The sequence below is a fragment of the Lycorma delicatula genome, chromosome 6 (assembly GCF_047948215.1).
Source record: "Lycorma delicatula isolate Av1 chromosome 6, ASM4794821v1, whole genome shotgun sequence".
NCBI lineage: Eukaryota > Metazoa > Arthropoda > Insecta > Hemiptera > Fulgoridae > Lycorma > Lycorma delicatula.
In genome coordinates, this window is record NC_134460.1 from 10479560 (window position 1) to 10497485 (window position 17926).

Consider the following 17926-nt stretch of genomic DNA (forward strand, 5'->3'; position numbering starts at 1 on the left):
ACCTCATTACCCATGTTTTTTGGTTGGATGCCCAGTACACGGGAAGAGATTAAAAAAGGGTCGGGATTTTCCGAGTGACATACAAGCAACGGTTCTAATTTACCGTTCTCCCCTTCTCTTTTTCTCCAAGTAAAAGTATGAATCCATCTTTAGATACTTTAAAACCAGGCATATGGCATTCTTCTTTTGTGATAAAAATACGTTTAGGCATCTTTTTCAACATTACTGTTTCTCAACATTAAATAGTTGCTGTGATGTGTATCCTCCTTCTTTCTTGATAATCTGCAAATCTTTTTTTAATTTTTTGGCTTCTTTATTTGCATTGGCTGGTTCACCTTGAATCAAAATGTTATTCAGGTTTGAACGATTTTTTAAAATTTTCAACAGTTTCTCAGTAAAAGCCTATTCTTTGTTTGCATTGAACGGGTTGATATTTTCAGCATGGTATTTAGGTCTTAATAGTTCACGCAAACTAAACGCTCATTCACGAATAATAATAGTTGTTACGGGAATACGATGTTAAGTACAATCTTCTATGAAAATGTTCAGTAGTTTTTTAAGTTCAACTGTTAAAGGAGATCATAAATAAGACATTTATGAAGCCTGAAGAGGAACGGCATTTTTCCCAGCAATCATAATTGTATCCTCATTTTTAATTATTGAACGAACTGTTGATTCGACAAAGTCAAGATGATTTGCGATATCAAATTTATGTATACCATCATCTTGTCTTTTTATTGCCTCCAACTTTGTCTCAAGAGTGATAATTTTCCTTTTCTTTCCCATACGTTTAAGGTCAAACATACTTAAAAACATGTGGCACAATAAATTGCAAATATTATAAGTACTGTAGCCTTTCCAACATGCCTTGAACACAGACTGATCAGAATTATTTACTGCACAGTAATATAAAGTAAAACAGAGTAATACAATACTACATACTCTCTAAACAGCTACTGCCTGACTGTGATCATTAAAATATTTATTAATCAAACAATTCAGTGTTACCAACCCAACACACTTCATTATCTATTATTGAAAGGGAAAACCTGTTTCGTTGTTTATTGCATACAAGTGTATATAAGTCTGTGTATATCGTTTACCGATAACCCTTTTTAAGAATTAATTCACGAATATTATTTTGTACCTTGTATTCAATAATTATGACTGCGTTAATTCAAAATCAGACCTGCATTAAGTCAAAGGACGGTGTTATAAAATCAATCGTTCAAATTCAAAATCGCATTAAACCAAGGGATTATGGTGTTTCAGGTAGAGTTGCTATACTAATGAGCTGACGGTACAAAGTGGCTACTGCCTCGCTACTAAAAATAATGCTTAGGTTTAGCCCTTTTATTATTATGTGTGTGTATCAAAACTTTTTTGTTTTTTCTGAATTGATTTTTTTAAAACTAGATGATGTTAATGTAATGAATATAAATTCCAAATAAATGTTTTTTTAAATTAAAAGTTGTCTATTTTGAGACTGCTGCGTATTTAAATTGTTATTCTGTCCATAAATTATGGGTAACTCTGATGTAAGCTGTTATTTACATTATGTAACAAACTGTTACAAAGAAATTTAAACTATATTATATTTTGGGTTGATTGACAGTTGATTGCACTTGTTATTAATGTAGCAAATCAGTATTACGGTTTAGTAAATTCTCAGATACTGTCAGATTTCTGATTACTGGTGATTAAATATAAGCATTTAAGTAAAATATTTACTTTTATGTCATAGTTGTTGAAGGAGATAAAATAATTTTAAATGCTTAGTGAATATAATTATATTTTTAAAAAAAGTTTTTGATTTTTCCTTTGTTTAGTTTGAAAAAATAAATTTATAAAGTTTTGACAAATAACTTATGTATAATAATATGAATTATTGAAGTCAATAGATAAAAATTTTTTTAAAATCCCCTGAATTGTAAGATTAATCAGTAGTTAAATATTGATTTAAAACATTTAATAATGTTTGTTAAACAAGTTATTGTATGTTTAAAACTACAGTATTTTATGTAATTTTGAGATAAATATTCATTAATGTTTTAAAAGAAGTCTTCATATCTTGATTTAGTATTTTGAGGTGGTGAAAGCAAGATCCCCTTATCTTGAATATCAGTATTTACTATTATTATTCTAATTATTTTATGAATAGTTTTTTCTATTACTTGAACATTATTTTTAAATAATATGACTAAATAAGGTAGCTAATGTTTTTATAGTTGAAAATAGACTGTTCTAACAATCACTTCTTTTAAAATGTTTGATATTAAATTGAAATATAACACGTGTTTACATTATGAATAATACAAAACATTGCTTAAGTTTTGATTTTTTATTAATTTCATATATATATATATATATATATAGAATGTTATCGATTAGTTTAACTTATATCTTAATTTCTGTTTTACTTAAAAATATGAAAAGTATCTACATTGATTTATGCAAGTTATCGGTCTCACAGAAATAGAAGATAGTGGTTTGAAAGTGGATGAAAGTTTAGCTGTCATCATAAATGGTCAGTCGGATGGTCAGTAATATTGTTTATTGATAATTTATTAAGTTACTGGAAACAGTAAGGTCAGTTCTGTTTCTTTTTTCTTGTCTGTTGAGTGCCAGAAGTAATTTTCTCTGGTACACTTTTATTGTAATTTAAAATTGAATTCTTTGTGGATTTTATAATTTACAACATCAGTTTTTCAATATTAAGTATATTTATGTTGAAACGTTTTAAGTTAGTTTTCTTGGTGTTAGTTAAGTAAAGGTATTAGTATTGTAAAACAAAATTTTTAAGCTACATTTGTATGCAAAATTTTGTCTTTGACGGTCAGTATACTAAAATTTTTATTAAGAATAACAACCTAATGTCTTCTAATGGTCAATTTGTTTATAAGGTTATCTTCTTCTCTGTTGTGTGGTTCATCACTTTTTAGCAATTTTTTGTAACGAAACAGTGGAAGTATGCAACGTAATGGCAGTTCATTGTTTATTATCGATTTTAATCTGGATGTTTTCTAATGGGTCACTTTTTAAAAAACTACGTTTGGTCAGTTTATACAAATCATTTAATATATTTTTTGTTAATTATACATTATTGCATGTTTTTGATGTCTATATGACTACTATTAATTTTTTTTTTATAGAAATTTAATTAATAATCCTCCTTTCAGGTACGGTCAGTATTTAAAATTATTAATTAAAATGAAGCCTATGTTTTTACTATTTAAAAAATAAACTTTGCAGTAACAGTAGATGCCATGTTTTTATATAATTCTAGGTAATAACTCTTGGGTCAAGTACTTTTATTTAAATACAGTTAGCTTTCTACAGGTCAGTAGTACATACATATTTTATTTTAATTTTAGGAAATTATTTTTACTTCTTTATTGCATAACATTTATTGATCTTTCCATTTATTTTTTCTATTACCTTTTTCCATTTACTTCTCTTATTCCTGATGCCTTCATCGTTAGTAGACTCTCCCTGGTTTAACTATTACTGGATGTTGGATGAGTAAAGAATTCTGTTAAACTGGTTTACATTAATTATGTTTTTTAATTTTGTAACTGAATAGAAGATATTAAGTGAAATATATTATTCTGAAAATTTACATTAGCAGATAGATAACTTTCACCTCTATTAACTAGCACTCCTCTTTTTACACGACTGCCCAAAAAGGAGTGAAATGTATTTAGAACGTATGTGTGTGTGTGTTCTCCAGTGTAACAATTTAATGTTTAAACCAATTTAGGTTATGAACCCTTGTTGGAATCCTTATGTTACGAGTAGTGTTATAGGCTATGTAAATATATATTTATAGTAGTGGAGATTTGCCAGCTGAAGCACAAACTTTAATGAATTGAATTAATGAACTGTGAACTTCTATCACTGTGTGAACTGGGTTTGAACTGAGCGATCCAAACGAATAATATTAAAAAAATAATAGAATTAAATTTACGTTAAATAAAATACTATTAAAATAAATTAAAAAAATAGTGGGCTTCCCATGGGGACTGTGTGTGAGGCTAGAGTGGTGAGGGGATGCGAGCACCTCTTGCGAGGTTACACCTAGTAGAGGCAGTTACTTTTATATATATTTCAATACTTGATTGTAAATACCGGTGTTCTTTGGTGGCCGGGTTTCAATTAACCACTCATCTCAGGAATGGTCGACCTGAGACTGTACAAGACTACACTTCATTTGCATTCATACACATCATCCTAACTCATCCTTTGTAGTAATACCTTACAGTGATTCTAAAGGCTGATCAGAAAATGAAAGACCAGTCATCACCAACTGGTAACAAAGCGAGTGCCCTTAGATCGCTTTTGGGAGGTGCACTTATATTATTTATGCAAACAAACAATTGTCAGAATTTAAAATTGCCCTATATTAAGGAGCAATGTTTGTCAGCAATGATTTTTTTTTTTTTGGCAGTTACGTTTTTTAATATTTATCTATTGTTTCTACCTTTTTAATCATTTTTTCAGAAACACTTCTTTCTCTATCTAGTATGTAATTTAAAGATAATGATTTCTCCCTTTCTTTATTAGGTTTGACGAGGGAACTGCGTAGCTCTGAACATATTTTAATAATATTTGCTAGTGGATGTAAGCTACTGTTTCCAGCCTTAACTATTATTTTATCAGTTCCAAAATTCATCCCAGTTTTCTTTACCTACTGTGTTTTATCTAATGTTTCCAGTTTCTTATTTAATGAATAATTTCATGTCAAATTACCCAAAAACAGGCAATTGTAACCCACTATCTCGGATTTTGACAAAACTTGATAAATTTGCTGTTATTAATATACTTAATTACATACTAGAGTATGTCTAAAAATATTTTCCTTATGACAACTTTTTCTAGAATTTTGTAGATTTTGAGACTGATTCACAAGATTGTTCAGGGAAAGTGCTATTAGATTATAAAATAGTTTATTTATAAGGTACCTACTACTAAAGATTATTTTTGAAATTAGATTTGTATCCAGTAATGTATCCAGTTTCCAGAAAAAATTTACCAAGGATTTAAAATCTATATAAAAAGCACACAATTTTTTTTTTACTTGAATGAAAATTTTTGTGAACAATATATGTTTTTAGAAAAAATTTAATAACTTAAGTATCCAATCTAATGCAACTTCATTTTCTTTTTTCAAATTCTTCATATTACTATGTATGGTCTTTGTATTAAAATAAACAGAATAGTGGCTTTCCAAGGTTCCATAAAGCTATTAGGAAAATAATGAGTGTTTTTCTGTTATCGTTGTGCCCTTTATTTATGGCAATCAGCTCATGAACGTTTAAGTCAACATTTAAATTAGGTGCTTTAGACTTGGTAGAAGCTTGGCAAAAACATGTTGGAGGAACGGATAAGAGGTAAATTTTCTTGAGTATCTCATAGTTGTACTCGCTGAAAGTGTAACATTACAATAGGTTATTGCATATGTCAGATCACCTCGGTCATGTAATCCATTTTAGATCCTGATAAAACTTAGCGTAAATAATTAATTAATCCAAAGTCCGAAAGCCACTTGTAAAAAATATCTTTGCTGTATGGCTTTTAATTTTTTTTATTAAATTTCCAGTTTTATGGTAATCATGTTATTTAATAGCTCAGAAATGGTAGTGTCTAGTGGATTTTTTAAATTAAAAAATGTATTCTTCAATAACTGCTCCAGATTTCAATGTGAATTGTGCCCATCTGTTACGCAAGATTCTAGAAGCTAGAAAATAAAGAATTAAGAATATGATATTTGTTAAAAATTTTGAAAAATAATCTCACTAAATATAATTTTTCTCTTGAGTACGGTGGTTTTATTGAAATTGTGATAACTAGGCCATACAACCTCTTGGAAAGGTAACCATTAAATGATTTTTCAGTATATTATGCTAGAAAAATAAACTATTCTAAGGCTTTTCAATAAATGTAGTTTCATACCTGATAAATGAAAATTTTAAAAAATGCAGAAAATTTTCTGCTGAAAAAAATTAAATCTTTGCAAACATGTACAATATTTATTAGCATTTAAAATGTGCATATTCCGTTGAAGAAAATCACAAATTAATTTTTAAAAGCTTAAATAATAAATAAATAGGTAAGAAGTTATAAGGTCTAAAAAACCCATTTCAAGAATTTGAACTATTGTGTGCCTACACTTACAAGTCTGCTGATCTCAGCATGTTATACATGAAAATTGTGGTCTCTGAGTTCCCATCAATGTATTGCCTCGACCAGTTCCTGGCTTTAAAAAATTGTTGATGTATGATTTTATTATATTTAAATAAGTTGTGTGTCAAAAGTAAAATCAGTAAAAGTAATAAAATAATCGGTAATCAGTGAATTTTAAGTAATCATTGTCAATTACAAAGCGGATTGTATGATTTAAGTATTTGAATAGGCATACCGTACTTTGTTTTATGAACAAATAACATCTCTTACTCAATAAAAAATCGTAAAAACTATTGCTTTTTATTTTATCAGGAGGCCTGCATGCAATCCCTTGATTTATTTGTAACAAAACTTTGTTTTGACTTCCTATTTGGACACCTACCTTAGTTATAACAATTTTTTCTAAATGCTTTTAATAATAGAAATTTTTATAATAAAAATTGTAAAATTTTTTTTTACTCTCGATGCTTTAATATGTATATTTTTATAATTTATTTGTCTCATTTAACTACTTGGAAAATCAGAAAGCAAAACGTGATGATGTACCTCGCACATGAATTATTTTATCAGTTGATTTTTAAATCTTCTAACAACTTGATTTTCAATAAAGGTAATAATAAATATTTATTAATTTTTTCTCAGTTAAATTAAATTTCTTTCCCTTTTCCAAAAAAAAAGAAGTATTTTTATCTTTAGTTATCACAACTACATTTGGGAATTAAACTATAATTTGACACATTAAATTGTAACTTAATGTTTTCAGCCAGCCTAGATGTTGTGTAATATATTGTTAAAAATTTTCTGTCATTACTAAGGTGTTTGGTAAAGAGGGAGTCTACTTGATCTTTTTATATTTTTCTAGACCGTTAGGACACTAATGTTCTTGATTTTTGTCGTTCTCATATATTCTTTCAATATTTCATTTTTACCCTGTTTTCTTGTATCCTGTTGGTATGTTTTAGCCAATTTATTCATTTCTCTTTTAATTACATTAATGTTTGTTTCATTTCAAGATCCTTGCATTAAGACTATTTATTCTTTATTCTTCCTAATAATGGTTGCGATAATTAATTTTTATCGATTCTTTAACGCAGCTTCTAAAAATTACTTAATTCAATAATTTCTGTTTTTTTAGATAATAATTACAGAGAAATTATTTTTTCATAGATTGGTAGCCTTCATGACAATCATACTGTACCTAGCTGGTGTAACTTTATTGTTTCCTATCTAATAATAGCAACAGTTATTTGTTTGTGTTGTGTAAGTAACACATTGATGTAGTTGAAAATTACTTCAGTTGAATAGCATATAAATTACAAATTTTGCATTTTTTCTGAAAAGTTTTTGCCAAAGAAAGATTGTTTGAAAAATTACATGGGGAAACATTAGCGGGAGAAAAGATTATGAATCAGTACCTTCGAAAATACATATAGATCGCATATATTTTACAGTGTATCATGATAACATTGAACAGTTAGTTATAAACTTGTATTATGATATTTTTAATTGTTTTCTTAATCATTGTTAAAGATGTTCAACCTTCAATCATGTGCTTGTATCAGTATTATCCTCATTCTTTTCTGATACTTCTCATTTCTCTCATAATTTAGATTTCATTTCTTTGGCAATTGTTTATCAATGTCATCTTTTAGCATCTTTGTTGTAGTTTCATCTTTCTGCTGGCCTTAAGAAAATATAGACATGTTTCTGAAACGTAACTGCTTCATTTTTTCTGTGTTGTGTAAAATAGTATTTTTTTTGTTAAACCTACGATACCTCTTCATTCTCCCACATTGATCATTTTCAGGTGATAGATGTATATTTACTGTTTTTTCTATTTTATTTTAATTTTTAATGTCGTTTTAAATTTCTGTTAAGGTTCCTTTACAACTTCTGCACATTTTCTCTTTTGTGCTAGTATGCTGCTACAAAAAAATTGTGTATTTTATTGCAATTTCCTTTTTGTATTTTTTCCAAAATGTTATAACCCTTTTAGTGAATCTGATATGCAGTTTTGTTTTATTTCACATTTTATTTATGCACATAACCTTTTTTTATATTTCTGAACCGATCTAACTTCCCTTTTTTCCACTAGCATGTTGAGTGATATTTAAAGATATTTATTGAAAGTTAGTAACATTCTACTGTTGAGAAACTATTTCCTTCTGATAATTCTTTTATTATCATTATTCTTGTTTTATTTTATCAAATTTATAGTTCTCCGTTTATCCTTACAATAAAATTCATGGTTTATTTACTAAGATCATTTCTTTTTTAACAACACGTTAAAATAAACCAGAATGTTTATTTTTCTTGATCTTAATTTTACATTTTGTATTCCATCACCCTATTTGTTAGATTTTTTAAAGAGAAACAAACGTAGCCTTGGAGATTCAAACATTCTGATTATTTTCTTCTAGTTAGATTAAATTTAATGAGGAATAGAAGTTTAACTTCACCGGTGGTTATATCAGCCGCTTGGATTTGTTTGCGACCTACAGGTAGAAGCCGAGTCGATAAACAGTTTTACTGGCCGAAAAAAGGGTTGCTACTCCACTGATCCCCTGTAAATAGTTACTGCCCTGGTGAGTACTAGAAGAAGTCTGTGTAGAGTCACAGATTAAGCCAGGGGAGCAGCTGTCTGAGGAAGAAGGAAATGAACAATTGATTCACATTTTGGGAATGGATCTAATCAAAGTAGATCGGTCGGGGTGGTTTACTTTCAGAACCTGTACCTATAAAAAGATGCAACATCTAGCTATAAATTCAGAAACTGTGCTTAGATTGTATGATAACAAAAAATTGAATTTATTTTGTTTTGAAGAAGGAATATTCTCATATTTCAGAAGAAAATTGGGCATTTGGATCTGCTGCAGTTGTTTAATGTATCAACACCTGGCAGTAAAGACACCAATCTTATCAGATTGTTGGGAAGTTTACTTTTAGGACTTAATTGAAGAAGGCTAATAACTTTTAAGATCTGTAAGCTTCTTTCTTAAAGAGCTTGTTCTTTAGGTTTTTTTTGTTAGAATCCATATAATTTATTTTACTATGTTCTGTAATAGTTTCCACTTACCGGTATCAAGCATTTACGTTCAACATTTCTTTATTATATGTGCTGTATTAGCAATTAACAATGCTGTTGCCTTTTTATTCCCAAAATAAAATCAAATAACCTTTTACCTTTGCATCTCTTATCTTAATAATTGTTTTTTTATGTCATATATTAGTAATATAATTAATTAGTACTAGAGTACAGATCTATTTTGTTTGGTGTTTAATGTTAATTTGTAATAAATAATGCAATTTTCCAGTTTTCGCAATTAATTTTTAATTAGTTGCAAAGAAGAGTTTTAAAACGTTTAGGCCAATCAGTAAGTGATGTCAGTAATTTTCTTATATCCTTCTTCATTTTGTTATCGGTTCTTGGATGTTTATGCTGGAGGAGTTTATTTAGACAGTGAAGTTATTGTGAATGGTGACTTCTTATTGCCTATAAACGCATTACACGGTCAGTATTAATTTTGCTTTCTTTTATTTGTGAAATATTTCTTGGGATTTCATTCTAAACAAGAATTTCATTTTAGTTTGTTATTATGAAATTCAAGATTAAGCCAGAACTATTTAAATTTGTATTTCAGATTAAACTAATGATATTGAGAGGCATTTGGTGGTTTTCATTAATCATTTAACTCTTGTCATAGGTCAGTTTTCTTTATTATAGGTTTTCTTTTTACAATACTTAGGTGCTTTTTTATCGGTCAGATATTTAGCATATTCTTATAGACAGAGTGTTATAAAAAAAGATTTTAAGAATTCAGGGATGGTCTCACACATTGGAATAAAGAAAAAACTTGATATCAACATAGGTCTTGAAATTCTTAGTTTACCAGCTACCTGGCATTTTTTATTTTTAACATACAAATTTATTTCTCAGGCATGGTTAATCGTATAAAGCTGAAATTTTATGTATTGTTTTGGTACCTAGAGGTTTATGTTTAAAAATATTGAACCTTATTTCTCAATCCATTTTAAAATGGCGACTATGTTAAATTTTTAATTGTTAATATTATAACTGCTGGTTTATTTAAATGTTATATCATTAAAAAATATTAAGCATTTTATGAAAAAGAAAATGACACCTTATTTATTAATAAGGTGTCATAAATAATTTATTAATAACAAATAAATCCATTCGTAAATAAATAACAAAGTTATGGGAAAAATTCTTTGTCACCCGGTTATCTTTTTATCTTGAATAAAATTAAATAACTTGATGTGATCTCAACTGGAATAATTTTATTAATGTTATCATGTAATAAATTATAATAATTTAATAATTTTGAAAATTACAATAAAATAAAATAATAAACAATATTAATACTGAAAAATAATTTACATTACACGTTTTTTCGTTTAATGAACAGAGATTATAAAACAAACTGCCCTTTATTTTCAATCAAAATTTATTTAACAACAATAAATTATCGTATTAGATAATAAAACATTAATAAAATAAACTATAGTAACTGTTCAAAATGAAAGCCCTCTTTCAAAATACATACGTCCAGGTATTTTTTCATTGACTGCGAGACTCTTCAAAGATGCGAGGTGTCTGATGAATCCTCTCATTCTCATATTGTTGTGTGCAATTCTACTGTTGTATCCATGGGAGTGTTTTATACAAGTGTCTTTAAATACCTCTATAAGAAAAAGTCAAAACGATTTAGAACAGAAGACCTTGCAGCCCATGCCACTGGGCTCCTTGACCAATCCAGGTGTTTGGATATGCTTCATTTAGTTGGTCTTGAACTTGTAATCTCAAATGAGCCAAAACCCCATCCAGCATGAACCATATTTTGTTGCACGTATATAGTGGAAAAATCTTTGAACAAAAGTAGAAAATTGTCCATCAGGAAATGGAAATATCTTTCATCATTGAGCATTTCAGGTAAAAAACAGACAAATAAGTAGTCATCCAGAATGTTTACAGAAAACTGATGTTTGTGATGGTTCTCTGAAATGGCATGATAGTTTTCAGTTGACCACATGTGCATATTATGGGTATTAAGAATGGCTGGCCATTCTTGTAAATCTGGCTTCATTGGTAAAGAAAGTATCAAACAGTTTGGATTAGTACATTTTTGGACAAGGAATTGGCATAGCCGAACATGGTGAGTGTAATTTTAAGATAAAATAGCTTGTACTCGATGATAAGTGATAGGCATTGAGTCGATGCTCATGCAACACTTTCCAAACTGTTGCATTACTAACACTGAACTCCAAGCTCACCTCTGTTGTACTTTTTTCGAGATGGTAGGATATTTCATCCAACACACCCTCTGGGAAGTGTTACTGATACAGCTGTCTTGCCTCAAGGGTGTTGCAATGTGCAAAATCTACATTAAATGCACATCAGCCATTTCTAAGTTAGTACAAATATGATTCACATTATCTGATGTGGTAAATAAGATAATGGTGAAAAAATTATTAATTAACTCATACAGCACAGATTAATAATGTGTTCATTACATGGTCAATAACAAAAGAAAAACTGGGTATTAGCATTTATTTACATTTATAATGACTTGTTAATTACAACATCTGTTTTAAAGCAAATTATTTTGCAATATTAATATTATTTTCATGATTTCAATAATATCTCATTTTATGTAATATTTTCAATATTATTAAATTATTATAATTTATTGCATGATAAAATTTATAAAATTATTGTATTTGAGATCATGTCAAGTTATTTAATTTTATTCTGGAGGTAATGAAAACTGGTTTTTTTAATTTACAATAACTCACTTTAGAATTTTTGCCTTAATTTAATTATTTATGAACATATCTGAATAAAAAAGGTGTCATTTTCTTTGTCATAAAACACTAATTAAAAAGTTTACATGGCCACTATTTTGAAACTGATTGGAGTTCAGGTTCATTATTTTTATACAAGTAAACCTCTACATACCATAGCAGTGTACAAAATTCTAGCTTGATATGATTAACCAATCCTGAAAAATAAAATCTATGTTATAAGTATAATATGGCAGGTAGGTGGTAAACTAAGCTAAGCGTTCTGAATTATGATGTAAAATTTTTCTCCTATTTTAATGTGGGAGACCACCCTTGAATTCTTGAAACTATTTTTATACACATTCTGTATATTTGTAATATTAATTAAATTAAGCATATATTATATAAACACGTACTTAAATTTAAAAATATAAATGAAATATATACATTTTTCATTAACTAGGTATGTTGTTGTTAAATATAAATTTTATTAATTTTTGTTTTGATACAATTTTGATGAATTTGACCTGTAATTCTGCATGATCTAGATCCATTTTAACAAAAAAATAACTGTGCATATTAAAGAGTTTTTAAAGAAAATTTTAATCTATTAAAAAATTCAGTTTTAAATGTGATATAAAAATTATTTTGAAAATGCTTTGCTGTGTATTTGGTTCAACAGTGAGGCGTTTAAATTTAGCAAATGAATAATTGGTTTGGTCCAAAACTTTTGGTCAGCCAGATTCTGAGAATAATTAAAAATATATTTTATCTGACGTATAATTTATCACATGTATTTAATTTCTCTGCAGTCATGTGCTTTTTTCTTATTTATTGTTCATTACTTTGTTTTATTGTAAAAAAAATTGGAATTGGAACTGTACAGTGAATGATAAATAAAACTATAATACAGTAACAAGGAATACAAAGTTAAAAAACTAGAGAGATAATGGTTAAAAACTGAGTATTGATTTGTATCTTAGAGATGCTTACAAAATTTAAATTAGTTATGGTGTTGTAGAGAAAAGAAAAAAAGTAACCGATTTTTATTACACAGACTGTCGGCTTGCATATTAAATGTCGATGTACTATAATTGTATTATATTATTATTTAGAATAGATTAAGAATATGAAGTATTCTTGCCATGTAATCTTTATTATAATTTTAAATCTGTACATTTTTTAAGTTGTTATTAGGTATGAAAACATATGGTAATTAAGCTCAGGAGTTAAGTTACAAATTTTTTATTAATTTTCATTTTTTAATGTTTATAAAGAATATTATTTTGTCCGCACTGAAAAACAGGAATAAAATTTATTTTATTGTGTAATATTATGAAATTATGATTTTATTATTTGTTCGTTTGTAATTTAAATGTTGTTAGAAAAGTGTGAACTATAAAACGTTAAGAATTAAGTTTAATTGTATTTTTTTCATAACTAGTGCAGTTGTAATTTTATCTTATTAAAAGTGAGTAAAGTATATTTTTCATAAATTAAATTTACTTAAAGAATTAGTCAACCCAAAAGGATTTTTTGCTTTTAGCTTATTAAATCCTTTTAAATGTTTAATTATTCACTATCAGAAAATTATCACAAGAATATAAAAAAATATTATTCTCCCTATAAAATAAGGAAAAAAAAAATAAAAAATCCTATTTATGTGTATTTACATCTACAAAGAAAAGAAGGGTTAGGGAAACAGTGATTCACAAGTTAGGCTGTGAATAAAAAAACGATGTAACTAACTAAAAAATCAAATTGTAATGTTTGGTATGTAGAAAAAATTAAGTTTTAGTTTGTTTTTGTACAACAAAAATAAATATTACTTATAAAAATTAATGAAGGATTTTTTGTCCCTCTCCAATTAATTATATTTCTATTATTTCTTTATGGTTGCTGTTAATTTTGTAGGTATAAATTATGTTATTTCAAGGGATTAAACTATCACTTTCAACAAATTGAAACAATTTTTTTTTATTCTTGTGAGACATTTACTCTTATCTGAGTTTTAGTTTTTTCTATTCCTTTAATTTTTTCTGGGTAGGCCTTTATATTCCCTCCTTGTGTTTTGGTGATTCAAATATGTAAAATATTTACTTTTATTAATTCTTATAATTTTATTCTCATAAAACTAAATTCTAAAATTTGTTAATTAAACAGATGTTTGGAAATTATGTTATATTATATAGAAAAAATTTTATCGTTTGTTATTTTAAAGGTTGACTACTTTCTTACATTTTCATTATTTTAATTTTCTTTTTAATTAAATTCTGCTTCCATAAAATGTAATATTTTAGTATGATTATTCTTCAATTTTAAGTACAGTAATTGCCATTTATTATGTTATTATTGCATAACATTTTAATTAACAGTTACATTTTAATTCATTGAATTGGGTGTGCCTTGCAGTAATCGTTTTTAATTTAAGTATATGTATAATTGTACCTTACTATTTATTTTATCAGTTTTGTAGAAAATGCTAAAGTATATATATATATATACAGTATACATGTATATATATATATATATAGTATATTTTTCCCAGAATACAACAAAATTTGATTAAATTTCCCCATGAATGATTTCAAGCTAACTTCTTTTAAAGTCTGTATCTGTCTCCTTTCCCCTATATATTACTATTTTTTATTATTATTAAAAGGCTAGTTCTTTCTTTGAAAATAAGATTGAATAAAATTTTGTGAAGTGATATTTTTCTGTGTATTGTAGAGAAAAGGATAAATTGATTTCAATTTTTTTACATGTTTACTTACCTTTTGATAAATTTTGACTAAGTTCATCAGAGAATTGTTTTGTTGTCCCGGAAACTTATGAACTAATTATCTCATACTAATTTTAAAAAAATTTCTAAAAAACGTAATATTTTTCCAAGGTGTTATTCAAGACAGATTTAGAGGTTGCAATAACATATCACAGTATATTTTGGCACTGAAATAGTTTTTCTTTAATGAGCTGCAAATTTGTTAGTGGTTACAATGGTGTATGTAAATTATTAAATGGTAATCTTTACTAAATCTCTTTCTTTAAGAAATACTTTGAATTTTTTGTTTTTTAAATTATTTATTTGAGAGGAATCATACACTGGCTTTACTTCATGGGTACTCAGCTGCTAGTTGATTTCTTTAGTGTAACTCATGTGTAACATTGAAAGTCTCTGAACAAGCTCATTGCATTACCACCACTTCAATAAACTCCACCTGCTACTGTCTTCCAGGCTTCTAGGCAGAAAAAAGTGATTATAAATAATGTAAGGGTTGGACGGAAGAAAGAGGTGATAAACTCAATTCTCCTAGCAAGGTGAGAGAGTTTACAATCGTGTGAAAGAGCATTAAATAATATATTAGTATTATTGTTATGGTGTTAGAAATTTTTGAAATGGCTTCATGTTAAAACTTGAGTCTGATTCAGTTTTAGAATTTGTATATTTTTTCTTAAAGTACAGTTGTATTATTCGTTATAAAAAATTTATGGATTATTAAATTTTTGTCTCATTTTTTGTATTTTGTAAGAAATACTGCTTTAAAAGGACACATTAATTGGAAAAAATGTACGAATCTCTTCAGCAGATCATAACATTTGGCAAATACTGGACTGAAAAAGTAATTTAAGCACTGTAGAAAAAAGTTTTTAATTTATTTTATTGTATTTCTTGATTTCTATTTGAGTTGTGCGTTTTAGTTTAATAGATTAATTTTAACGTAATAAAATAGACACTGTTTTTTTTTTTTTATTATATCCAGTAAAACATTGATTACACTGATAAACAAAAATAAATTTTATTGTTTCTCTAAGTGTGATACCATTTCTTGAAATGGTAAAATTGAAAAATACAATTTTTGTATTGCCCTTAGTTTTAAATAAAATACGCTTCAAAAAAAAATTAAGGGAAATATAGTTAAAATCTATAAAATTTATAATTCTGCATGCCATACTTGTGTTAGAATGATTTTGCTGATGCTTTTCTTATATAAATAGCCTCAGGCACATCCCAAATTGATGTCCAACAGTAATAGGCTAGCATGTTAGTATTCCATTTCTCTTATAGTGGCTTTCCATCACTGAAATGTCCTGGTGGAAATGTTCACCATGTTTGTCACTTATGTCTTTGAGGTTGTCCGGGAAAAATCCAGATGTGAGTGGAGGAAATTTATTTTTAAAGACATCTTACATCCCACTTTTCTGCATGAAGTAAGAAGTTGATTAACAGTATTGTGGTAGTTGTTGGATTTTTGTTTGCCAAAAAAGTTTTGCAAACATCTTTAAATGAAGTTCAAGCTGCACTTTCTACATTATTTAATATTGAGTTAAATACATCATCTTTGACCAACTCTTATTTCAGGACCACCAAATATTTCTTCTTTAATTTTTCTTTCACTTTCTGCCTGATGTACAAAAATCCAGGACTATCCTTCTTCATTGCTTTAACAAAATTTTTCATTAGTATTGGCCTGATATGGAGAAAGGGTAAAAATATTTTTTTGGGTTTAACTAAAGGTTCATGAATAATATTTTTCCCATTTGGAGTTAAGTGGTCTCGTTTCTTCCACTCTTTGGTAACATAATGTTTATCCCTAGCTCGGCCGTCCCATTTGCAAAGAAAACACATGTACTTAATATAGCCTAATTGCATACCTAATAAAATAGCTACAACTTTCAAATCATCACATATGTTCCAGCTATGTTTTTTATAATTTATTTTTTCAAGAACATCTTTCATCACATCGTATTTCTCTTTTAAATTAATACCATAAGTGATTGGTATCGAAGGATATTTGTTACCGTTGTGGAGTAGAACCACTATACTTGGACAAATCTATGAAAAGGCACCAGTCCTCAGGTTTATGAACTTGTCCTAAATTGCAACATAATAAGCTCATCAATATTTGTGCAATAAGCCAAATTATTTTCATCAATAAAGTACTGAGAAAGTTCTTTTTGTCGGCTTCGAAAGCCCAAAATTTTTTTATTTTTTTGAAGTAAATTCCAACCTTGCAGTCTTGATCAACAGTTCAGCCTGATTTTTTTGATAAATTTAAATTCCTAACCCAGTCATTTAATTGACCTTGTGATATATGATTCAAAATCAAAATCATTGTTGTCTTCTTCAGTACTGCCTGATTCTTCATCGCTGCTTTTGAAACACATACACAGATGTCTCAGAGACTGGAATAATTTAATTGTGAGGTACAGGCCTAATTGCAGATTGCAATGAAGGATATTTTACAGTATGTGCAGATTTTTTAAGAAATTCCAGACACACTTAGTAAACAAAAGTAACAATCGGTTACATGATCCTTTGGTTCATGCCTAACCATAGGTACACAGAAGGCTTTGCCATTCGGTGTACACCGAATGGCAAAGTCTTCTGTGTACCTTTCAGCCATCCTCTTAAATATACAGAACAATTAGTGCATACTATATGAGAAGCCTAAGTCTTATCCTGATCATAATTTTATACTTAAAGTACAAATGATGTTTTTTTAATTAAAGGTGTAATGTTTTTTTCTATTTGATTTTACGGTAAACTCACCACATACGTAACAAAAGGCATCCACATCATTTACACAATTTCAAGGAATTATGACACTGCACTGTTAACAAACTTAAGACTGAACAAAATTAATTTCTTATTTTTATCAATACACTATATTCTTTCCTAACATGTTTTTTATGAATGTTTTCACATGGTCACTGCTATTTTGAAAATACATATTTTAATTAAAAAAAAAAAAAAAAAAACAATATCTGCAGTAACTTATATTCCATGATTTGATCTTCATGAAATATAGGTTACTGCAGATATTCCTGTTTTAATAACTTTTTCTTGTTCAAGGAAAAGTTGCCAAAGCAGTGCTTATTCAGTTAATTTTTAAAAACTTTGCTTATAAAATTTTGCTACTTTTTAAAAAGTCCTAATTAA

At 27.7% G+C, this 17926-nt stretch overlaps 1 protein-coding gene across 2 annotated transcripts in view; it reads left to right on the forward strand.

Moving 5' to 3' along the window:
• LOC142326643 (sodium channel protein Nach-like) overlaps nucleotides 1–17926 on the forward strand; it is an 83303-nt gene that overhangs the window by 27263 nt on the left and 38114 nt on the right. The window lies entirely within an intron of this gene.